This window comes from Eurosta solidaginis, chromosome 5, assembly GCF_040869045.1.
Source record: "Eurosta solidaginis isolate ZX-2024a chromosome 5, ASM4086904v1, whole genome shotgun sequence".
Classification (NCBI taxonomy): Eukaryota; Metazoa; Arthropoda; class Insecta; order Diptera; family Tephritidae; genus Eurosta; species Eurosta solidaginis.
In genome coordinates, this window is record NC_090323.1 from 275,900,740 (window position 1) to 275,912,553 (window position 11,814).

Consider the following 11,814-nt stretch of genomic DNA (forward strand, 5'->3'; position numbering starts at 1 on the left):
GGGGAAATAACAATTTTAGCTCGTTCAAAAGATATTGATGAAAACCCGAAAAATGACCCCGGGCTGCGTTGGCGGCCTTCAGCCGAGCTTATAAAAAATTACCCTGGCCGGTCCACCAATAAGATGGGATCAAAATTAAACGCGTGCAAAATCTCTTTTTACAGAAAATCTTTTTCAGTGCAAAAAAACATTACAACAATAACATGACAATTGCCAGCTTCAACTGCAAATATCTCTGGACACAGATACAATTTTTCCTTTCCGCCTTCGGATTATTGTTGTCGAGGTCTCCTCTCTCGACATTTTCGGACGCGTATTAGCAGTAGACCCCTGTTCTAGACTTTTACCTGAATAAATTAACATGGCCAATGAGTACAATTTCGTTATGGCATCTCCATTATTTGCTAATGAAATTTTTACGTGAATCGATTTAATAGTCAAAGTTTTGACGTTGAACAATGAATTTTGAATTGGTTTAGGTTTCGTATATTCATAGGTTTACGAAAGTGCATGATTTCTTGGTGTCCCCACTTTTCATAAAATTACCTATGTTCAATGTTCAGCCATGCTAATACATCGAGGCATAGTTAATAAATTCACTATAAAATTAAAAAAAAATTATCTAAGGAATTATGCAGTTCAGTACTTATCCGGTATTTGTAAACTGATTGCTAGCTATTTCTACTACCATGATACTAAAAATGGAGGTAGTTCCATTTAGTGTGACGTTAGCCACTTGACTTTTGCGGGGACAATGACAATTTCACCAAAAACAAGCTACCAGATTGAAAAATGTTACGAATTTTTCTAATTTTGATGGATTTCATATTAACGAATAATACTAAATTACTTTCATAATTATTTTAAATAAAAAAGAAAAAAGATTAGCCACATGCCTTGGAAACATTTTAGTACGAAATATCAGCCTAGAAAAGAAGGTTTTTAATAAGTTTTTCCAGCTCACAAAAATTGTTTTGGTGGAAGAAACATGGATCGAAGTATGCAAAGCAAGGGAATATAGCCTTCTTAAATGTCCATGCGTTTGCTCAGAACATTTTGAGAAAACATACACGTTTTCAATTGCTTTCTAAAAGGAGGTCCTTATAAACCGACACCGAAATTTCTTGATAAATTGGCTACAAGTCCACATTTTTTAATTTTTTATTTATTGTATAATTCAATCGTTGCGTTTTAGGACGGAATTGTTAAACCATTTTTTTGGGAGAACATTACCTTGTAGCTCTGCAGGTTAGCCAGTAGTTATTGCCCGTTGTACCAGGGGTCACCTTGGGGCAGCCCGACTATACACATTCTGTGCCCCTTTTAGCATTGACATAGATGTGCAGACTTTGGAGGTACACTTTTTCTGAACATGCCTTAAGAAATATCCACTGTAGGGGCATGATAATAGGGCCATGCTAGAACAACAGGATTTTTCATGTATTTTTTCTTTCTGTCTAGGGGTCAAGCTGCCATAAAGATATGAGTCATTAACCAATCAATGCATGAGCATTATCCACTATTTTTCAATGAAAGTGCATGTTTTGCTGTATTCTCAATCGATATATATGCACATAAATCGTGCTAAAGCATATTATTATTGTCGCAATGGTTATAGCGTTTTCATCCTAAAGCAAATTTCCATCTCCAAAAACCACAAGTTCGCATTAAAATGTAACGGTATGGCAACGCTTCTGGCAAAACAACAAACATTATGAAACTTCAAAAATCCCCAAATACGTCAAAAAAATTCGAGTGGAACTACCTTCTTTTTTGTATCATGTCTACTACTACCCTACAAGACGGAGGTAACTAGTTCACCCACACATTCAAAGCTTTTTTCGCTCTCCACTAACACATCGACGTTTCATGCTGTCATCGAAATCACAGTTCATTAATTAAGCCATTGTAAATTTTACCAAGTAGCGCAACTAACAGCTGATCGGTGAAAATTCGCACATTCACACGCACAGTTCTCGACTAAGTTTCAAAAAAGAACTTTAGATTATTTAATTCAAATTTTAAAGTGAGATAATCCTTACAAATTTATGTATACAGAATATATATGGCGTTTTTGTTGTTATTAAAATAATAGTTTTATTTATATTAAAGCTTTTATCATTTTTTTTTTAACTTTGAAAAATCTCCGAACACCATTCCTTCATTATATGACATTGGACTGCCTAGCCCACTGCCTTCCACTCTATTCGCAACATAACCTCTACTTAAGCTGCCAAACTATATAGTAAACAATGCCGGAGTCATTGGTGCCGTATGTCGTATCGCTGTATCCGTATCCCTAACGTAATCAGCTGTTTATCGTTACGACGGTAAACCAAAACCCAATTGGTTGGCTATGATACGGTTACGACCTTAGCGGCACCAATAATCGATTGCATTGATTCTCATAAGGTTGGTCGAATCAGCTGTTAAAAGGTTACCGATAAGGTTACCAGGTTACCGATAAAACACCAGTGTCTTCAGCTTTATTCCGGGAAACTTTGAAACGGAGAAAAAATATCATTGTTTACAACGAAAAATATCTTGCGCTTTTAGTTGTGACATGTGACGGAAATTAAAAATTTGCTAATAGTGCAGTTTACGGTACCCACCCTAAAGTTGGGCCAAGATTTTCGAGTGAGGTATCAAAAGACGCGTATTAATCTCGAGAACAATAATCCGAAGGCAGAAAAGAAATTTTTTTTTTTTTGATTTTAATTGACGCCGCATACGCAAGCGTCGGTTGGCAAGGTGCTTAAAAGAGCCCTTATACTGCCAGGTTATCTTTCAACTCCGTTGTTATGGAATCGCATCTAAGGTGGAAGCAGTAAGGAAGGCGGTCGGCATGATGTGGTGGTGCACAGTGGCTAGTCATTGTCGGCTGGGGCGGGTCCTTGCCAACCTTACTGTTCCTGCGCCATAAACAGAAAAAAAGTCATATCATGCCTATCAAACTAGCAGCTGTCAAATTCAAAAAAAAAACCGACAGAAGCGCAGAGACCGACTCAAAACGCTTATAAATTCAAACTAAAACAACATCCGGTCGAACCGGATGTCACGAACAGACCGTTAAACATTCAAAAATTTAAATTCAAATTCAAAAAAAAACCAAACGCAAAAAAAATTACCGAACCGGATATGGCCGGTTACTAAATCAGAAAAAAAAACTGCTGAAAAATTAAAAGAAAACAAAAGGGAATAAACAAAGAGGGCCGAATATATATAGGGGGCGCCGCGGGTGGTGTTGCGTCGCCCGGTGCTATTCCCACCCTCAAATCCATGGCCACCGACGCACCTATTTTTCGGTGGCCCCTTACCTGGTTTACCCTATGCCTTCTAAATAAAGGGCGACGTCAGCATTCCCATTATAAATACAATTTTTATTCAATACTCATTATTAATGCCTTAAACCTTTTCTCTGAAAAGTCATTGAATTATTGGCTAAATTCCAATATAAACCATACTCTCTAACAACAAAGGTATTCAAATAATTTGCTTATATTTGGTTAACAAAAAAATATATATAAAGTTCTGTTTTGGTTATTATCATAAGGGGTTGCCCTTAAAGTACATTGTTACGATAATCACTTATTATCTGCCTTTTTTTTCCCACTTACAAAAATTAGTATGATGTTATAGTAGAACTTATTTTGCGGGTAACCTAATATCAAATTGGTATAATGCTAGTGCGCATAGTATAATGATAATAATATCTAATATGTACTAAGAAGAGTGTTTACAAAAGCAATAAAGATGAAATTGCGATAGCAATATGTATTACGTGCACGTAGATTACTTTCGTCTTGTCGTTCGAAAGATATCGCCCGCAATAGGGATTCATATGTATATATATATATATATACATATATATATTGCATTTGTAAGATATAGGAAAAGAGAAATTTAAATTCAATCCTTTTGCCAATTCGTGCATAATCGACAATCGACGAATGGCTGCTGTCGCAAAAAAAAAATTTTCTTTAAATTTATGGTTAAGCTCCCAAAAATGAATCGCTAAAATGTTTCACGTGATAGCGACGCTTATTATCAATAAAATTTATACAGCTAACTTCAAACATTTTAAAGCGACAAAATATATTCTTAAAATGATAAAAAAAAAATGTATGCCTTTTATTATTTTTTTTTTTTGTAAAGCTAATGCTTAGGTAGGAATTATACTCGTAAATTGCTGAATACTATTTTAGTTATATTTAAAAAGTTTTGTTCAATATAATGTATATAAGATGCATTCACAAATAAACGGAGTATGGTGGAATTAGTGTTGAGCGTTCTAACAGGTAAGTGCTGCTTGATCTGACTAAGACAAAACTGCCTGTTTATTTGTGAACAACCCTTTTAAAATGTGTAAATAATTTTGCATATTAAACTGTTGTTGCATTCTTTAATATCTTGTCAAGTTGCAAAACATAAGTGTTCATGTAGTAATTCTTTTGGTTAGATAATTAATACAAGCTAAACTTAAATAGTGGAAATCATTTATGTGTAACTTTTTTTTCTATAATAAGTTAAATGATATTTCATCTTTATGTTGATAATTCTTAAAAAATGTCGTAATTTTGACGAAAAAAGATCGATCCTTGTCGAATGGTTTACCCGGGCTGTATAAAACCCTCTAAGTACCACTTGAAAGTTCCTTTAACTACCCTGCAAAATTGCTCTCGTCATTCCACGCCGTTTGACTAGTTATTATACAGTCATAGGTTATATTCCTAGTCACATTTGCATGTGCGTGGGTAAGTTTCGTGACCAGAATTTTTTGTAGGGTAATTATATCTAAAGTTATACCTTGCTGGTACTTACATGGCCGACAGAGTACGTACCATGGGTCTCTGCCGGCGTGTTGTCGCTGGTGAAGGTGACTTTGCCGACGAAGCCGACGCTGTTGTTGGTTGTGGTGCGCGGTCTCGGGCGCGCCGTGTTGGTACTGTTGGTGGTTGTTGCGCTCTGGTCCGAGGTAATCGAATGAACCTGGTGGCGATAAAGCTTCGTGCTGGCCTTTACGATCTGGATGACTTGGCCATTTTGACGTTAGTTGTGTTACGCGGCAGCGTACTGCTGGCCCTGGAGGCGGAATTGGTGGTCGGACGCTTTTCCGATGGTGGTAGGGTACTTCGTAACTTCGGATTGCAATGGTTCTCATCAACATTTAGCTCAGTGCCGTCCGAATCCGTGTCGGAATCACTAACACCTTCCTCACTGTGTGGCTGTGAAACGCCGACCTACTTCACTAGATATTATATACATTGCGCTTGTGTCAACACGACACCACCGTGATAAGGTTTATTCCCACTTGTTTGTTCTTCTAGTAGTTGGGCCTGCAATTCCCCGTTGCAGTCTTTCTTTGGTTCTTCCACAATGCTCGTTTGAATACGTGCACAGCCGGCTAGGGTGTTTGGCGATTCGTTAAATATAAGTGGGGATGTGCAGTTGACGTAGCAATAATGTTAATAAAGCAGTTGGCGCCTTGCTATTGAAGTTGTGTCTACCGATGGTACACGATCCCCTTTTTTTTATATCGCCAGGCCGCCACAATTTTAGCTGCAGCCAATCACACTTTTTTCCGGAAACTCATTCCCTTTTTCGCTAGTGATGGTCGGTCTGTTTTTTTCTTGTTTTCCGATACTTTTTATCGCAACTTTCGCCCCATCACTAGGTGTGTTCGCGCGAACACGCTCCCAAGTGGACCGTAACCGTAGACCGTACCAGCAGACCCTAACAATCCTGCTTCGCTTTGAAGACCTGGCGATGAAGCGAACAGGAAACCGGATCCGCTGTGGGAAGCCACTGCCAGGGGCCTCCGATGCCAATCAACGTGGGGCACGATTCACCCCTGAGATAAGAGTCTCAAAGTCCTACTCTACCGACTGAGCTAGCCAGGCAACATAGGTCTATCAAAAAAAAAGGTTAAGTCAAGTTGGGAATTAATTCTGTTTCCTAGTTTAAAAGGGCTTTGCGGCAATTAGGCATTTGTTATGGAGAACTCGTCAAAACTCCGAAAGATGATTTCTAGTGGTTATCGCCCCCACAGAAAGGCACAACAACAAAAAAGTCACTTTCCCCCGAAATACCTCCCGGGAACTGCCTCTGCAATTAAGTGAAAGTGAGTTTGTTTTATACTCAATCCTTAAGAAATTTATTCTTAACTTTATTTTTATATATAAAATAGAAATTGTTACGTTTACATATATTTGTATATACTTTATATAAGGTTACAAAATTATATTTTTAAATTTTTTTTAATTTGCTGTTTTAGATTATAAATATTTCTTGATATATGCTAAATTTTTGTGACTTATTATTTATTATATAAGCAAGTACATTATCTTATCTTCCTACCACTTAAATTATTTATTATAAATTATATTTTCCAAAATCTTTACATACTCTATTGGCATTGACATGTATTATTTAAGAGTTCCAAACTACATACATACATGTATGTACTCGGATTTCACTATATGTATACTAATTTATATTTTTTACAAAATTATAGCGGAGAAAATGCAATTAACACAACAATAACTCGAATTCTCTCAAATCATAGAATGAAAACTTAAATAGTAAGACCCCAGGGCCGGCAACATTATCTACTTACTTCCTGATTAACGAAATGTATTCCACAACATTATCCCTACTCTGTGCGAAAAATTTTATTAGTCATAAAAAAACTATAATGCCTCGGTATCACTGGGATTGGTATTTTTTTTTGGCATAAGATCGTTAGATTTAAAGGTATAATTGTAAATTTTTAAGACGAGTTTCAAAGAAAATATCGATTAGAGAAATCTGACAAAACCAGATATTATCAAAAGGAATTTATTTGAACTGCAGTTTTACTTTTTATGTTAGAGCATCACGTTTTTCGCCAAATTTTGGGAAGCAGTGGCCACATCGCACGTTAGTTGAATAAAATGTTGAGTACATTGCAAGTGATGAGCAATCAAACGCAACATAAAAACTTTAATGTGCAATTACATCTCATTATAAGCTTAAGTATACTTCAAAAAACGCGAGTACTCCATAAATAATGTAAGGAATACTCCTTTGGGAGTATAGGAGTGTTCCAAAACTAATCTGTATTTATACAAAAAATGTGCTCCAATTAACATTGCGATGTCCTAGGAGAGGAGTAAGTGATCCCACTCTCGCTTTGTTTGTGAGTATTCCATAGAGTACATACGTGAGAGTACTTTCCAAAGTACTTTCACTGTAGTACTCCATAGAGCACCCACAGAGGATCATATGCCAAAGTACTAACGAGGAATTGTGTTGTCGGAAAGAATTATCGGAGTGAGTTTAATTTAAAATGAAAGTAAATGAAGAGGGGCAATACAAATTTTATATTTTATACTACGAATATTCTTACGTTATTTAGCATTTGCATAAATAAAGAAACTAATATTTCTCTATATTATAGTATGTATACATAAAACCAGTGCTCATTTTATCAGAGTTGCCATAGTAAAATTTTATTATCAGTTATTTGTATGCAATATTTTACTTTTGGCAACTCTGTTCGATCGTCATCGTGTCGTGATCACGGTCGTTAAAAAACGAGCAATGATCGGCTGATGGTGGTCCGCAAACGCATTGCAAAGGAGTATTGTTAGAGTACTCCAACATGCAAAAAATGGAACACGTAATCCAACAATTTTTGCAGGGTATACCGAACATACTTATGACCGAGTCACAATGAATTTTTTCATATAGATGCGTTTAACGCAATCGTATGCATGAGTAGATTGCAGGTATTTTAATGGAGAACGGCAGATCGAGCGACACTAGCGCCATCTGACAAGAAAAAACAGCCAACTTCTAACTTTTGTTGCAAGCAAGGCATAAGAAGAAAAATTCGAAAATGAGTGCTTTCATACTTTGCAAGTAAAATTATTTTTCTCACCCTTTGGTATTTTTCCAACGTTTTTATACTCAGCGTGCTTTGCACGCAGAGTATAGGGAGGAAAACAGGAAATAGGGAGACATTTTTCTTTTAAACGGGCAGTGCCACGTGTTATGTAGAAAACTAATTTATCTGAAATGAAATGTACAATTGAAGCTCACGCTGAGTATAATGTTCGGTCACACCCGAACTTAGACACCTTTACTTGCTCATAAAATTAGAAATAAATAAAATAAAGGGCAAAATATCTATATTAGCAAGTATTTTTGTTTATGTTTAGAAAGTTTATAGCAGTACAACGCTACTGTTGGCAGCCATAATTTCAAAATTGTAAAAGACTTCGTTTATTTGGGAACCAGCATCAACACTAGCAACAACATCAGCACTGAAATCCAGCGAAGATTCAATCTTGCCAATAAATGCTACTTTGGACTAGGTAGGCAATTGAAAAGTAAAGTCCTCTCTCGGCGAACGAAAATCATACTCTACAAGTCACTTATTGTACCCGTCCTGCTATATGGGGCAGAAGCATGGACCATGAAAACAGCAGATGAAGCGGCTTTGAGAGTGTTCGAGAGAAAAGTTCTTCGAAAGATTTATGGACCTCTACGCGTTGGCGATGGTGAGTACCGAAGAAGATTTAATGATGAACTGTACGAGAAATACGCAGACATCAACATAGTCCAGCGAATTAAAACGCAGCGGCTGCGCTGGCTAGGCCCTGTTATGCGAATGAAAGATGATGATCCGGCCAAGAAAGTGTTTCTATCGGAACCCGGCTATGGAAGCAGAGGTAGAGGGCGGCCCCCACTGCGTTGGAAGGACCAGGTGGAAAACGATTTAAACTCCCTTGGTGTGACCAATTGGCGCCGGTTGGCGGAGCGAAGGAGCGACTGGCGCGCCTTGTTGGACGGCCATAACCGTTTAGACGGTTAATCGCCAATTAAGTAAGTAAGTTTATAACAGTGCTTGAAGAAATTTTTTATGTGAATGGGAAAGCCAATATAAGTGTCTACTGCTAAGTCTGAAGCTCTTTTATATTTACAAACGCAAAATCTTGCGTGGTTGTGGCAATGTTACTGTCATGCATTGCGTTAAACGTATCTATATTACAAACTTTATTGTGGTTTGGCCATTACTATTAAATAAGCGGCATTGTTACAATACTGCTGTGATTATTGTAAGGCTCGAACATACTCAAACCTATGCTACATCCTTATTAAATGTTCGCAAATAAAAAACAATAAAAATTGTGTGTACATATGCACCTTAAATACACAAATATTACATACGTATGTGTATAATATATTGGTATTGTTCGTTAAGGCTTCAGGAAAATCCTTTAATCAACCCCACGTACATATTGTTAAAAAAAAAATGTAAGGCGCAATAAGCTCCGAAGCGATCTAAGGCCGAGCTTCTCTTCCAATTTGCGTCGTGCTCCTCTTGATTTTCCCTACAAATTGGCCGGACGGGACCTACATGTTTTATGCCGACTCCTAACGGCATCTGCAAGGCAGATGAGTTTTCACTGAGAGCTTTTCATGGCAGAAATACACTCGGAGCGCTTGACACACACTGCCGAGGGGCGACCCGCTTAGAAAAATTATCTTCTAATTGAAAAACCTTATTTCTAAAATTTTGATGTTGCTTTGCCCGGGGTGCGGAGACAGGACATACGGTGTGGTAGGCGGAGCGCGCTACCATCACACCACGGTGGCCGCCACGTACATATTGTTAGTAAAATAAAATATGTAAGTCGGCCCCGTCGCCCGTCAGAAGCTAGGAGTCGACATGTCAATTGGCAAATGAAAAATTGGTAAAAGCAGTTGTTTGCAAAAAAAAAATTCTTTTATGGAGATTTAGAAGAAAAATCGGCTTTTTTTCGCAGGTTCGAAAATTATTTTTTTGGGTATGCGTAGTGGAACTTTTTTTCCTGAGCCCAAATCCTATCGAAAAATCGATGGTGCGATATAGGTTAACTTTCGTCCATACAAATCGACCCAACCCAATACTTATACTTATGAAATTTTACTTACAAAAAAAAAAAAACATTCAATAGTTGCGACGGGCTATGCCACTGTATTGTATTTCAAATGGCAATAAAGGTGTAGATAATTTAAAATACCTGTTAAAAAGTTGCTCAAATTCATTTCGAGATGTATGTCTGTAGTGCGGAAACAGTTATCCTTTTCCGTGAAAAAATTTTTCTAGTCTTAGTTTTCTCTTTGTTCAATCTTAGTATAAAAATCAGTACTTTAATATATTAAAAAAAAAAATGGCACGTGCTAGCGTTTTATTCAACACTTTGGAATTTAGTTAAAAATGAGTGATGAATGCTAATACTGGGCTAAACATTTTAAACTAAATTCGAAAAAAGGCTTCTTATATGTACTTATGTAGTGTATGTTATAGTTTCGAAAACGCCAAACTGGCTATTCGTTCGAAAATTTCTGGAAAAACATTTTCAAACATTTTTTTATGCGAATAACCACTGTATATTTCTATAATTCTGAGTAGGCTTTCCGGAATTCGATAATAGACGCTCGGCGGGTCGATACTTGAATTCGGCGAGACCGTTTTAGCTTACGAATTTTGATATCTTCTTTTGTGAACAGGGATTGTTTCTTAACTTCTTAATTGGATGCTCAATCACATTTGAGTGGCGCTCGGACTCCCTTTTTTCTATAAAAAAATTTTTATATCTCGGTGCTTGACAAACCACTGCCCATCAAGGACTGTGTAAAATAAGACATAAATATAAAAAAAAATTTACAGGATTAGCCTGGTTTCATTGGGCCACTTGAGGGCTACGTCCAATAAAAAAAAAATGAAAAAAAAAAATTTATAAAAAATTGGTATCCGCATCGACAACGGGCTATTTTTGATCGATTCTGTAAACTTTTTCATCAAATCTGTTTCTTTCTTTGCCAAATTTTTTCCTAAAACGTGGAGAAAAATTCAAAATAAAATTATACAAACCTTGTATGGAACAAAAATTTTCAACACCCTTCGGATAATAACTTTCAAATATTAATGCAATTCGGGAAACTTATTACTTTTACTTTGATAGACTAAAACTGCATACTCAAAACAGTTCTGAAAACTTCAAATTAAAAGTTCGAGATTTTCGTAAAATGTTTTCGAATTTTCGGATTTCTTGAAAATTGATTTAAATTGGACTGCATAGTCTCAGTTACAAAATTCATAGAAGTTGTTTCTTTAAATATTGAAAAAAGAGAGAAAAAAAAGAAGAATTTAGTTGAGGAAATTCGACAAAAATTGTCACTGCTACTATTCTGATCGCTTCTTTATATACATTAACTATGTTCATCAATCAATACTCTTTTTGTAGCTTTCTTATGGAATCGGCAATTAGCCGATTAATCGGCATCCGCTTCTGGAAAGAAACCTTTATTGATCCGACTCAATTAGTAAGAAAATCGTTCGTGTAACAAGAACACACAAATTTTCGACTTACGGATATGCGAATTTCGTAAAATTTTAATGAGTTTTAGACGTTCAAAAAATGTATAACTTTTTTTGCAAAATTCGTATAGCCCAATAAGTCTGAGCAATTTTTTATTTGCACATTCGACCTGTAGACCTGGTAGCAAAGAACATAGCGTTAACAAATGGAACCAGACTCGGTGCCTCGCGGCAGCGCCGACCATACGGCCATAGTAGTATAGCGTCATCAATCACAAGACCAACAGACTGCCTGATTCCTTATCTGCGCTTCGAGGGCTCTCTTAAGGCCACAATAGAGGTGGACGGTTGGCGGAAGGGTGCTCAAATGGCGGACGAGGCTATACATGTGTACACAGATGGTTCCAAAGTAGTGGAAGGAGTAGCGTCTGCGGTATACTGTGCTGATCCGGAAATAAACAGAT

General features: G+C 36.8%; 1 protein-coding gene across 1 annotated transcript in view; it reads right to left on the reverse strand.

The window, feature by feature from the left end:
• Positions 1-11,814, reverse strand: part of Obp73a (Odorant-binding protein 73a) — a 372,527-nt gene that overhangs the window by 243,659 nt on the left and 117,054 nt on the right. The gene's annotated exons all lie outside the window — the stretch shown is intronic.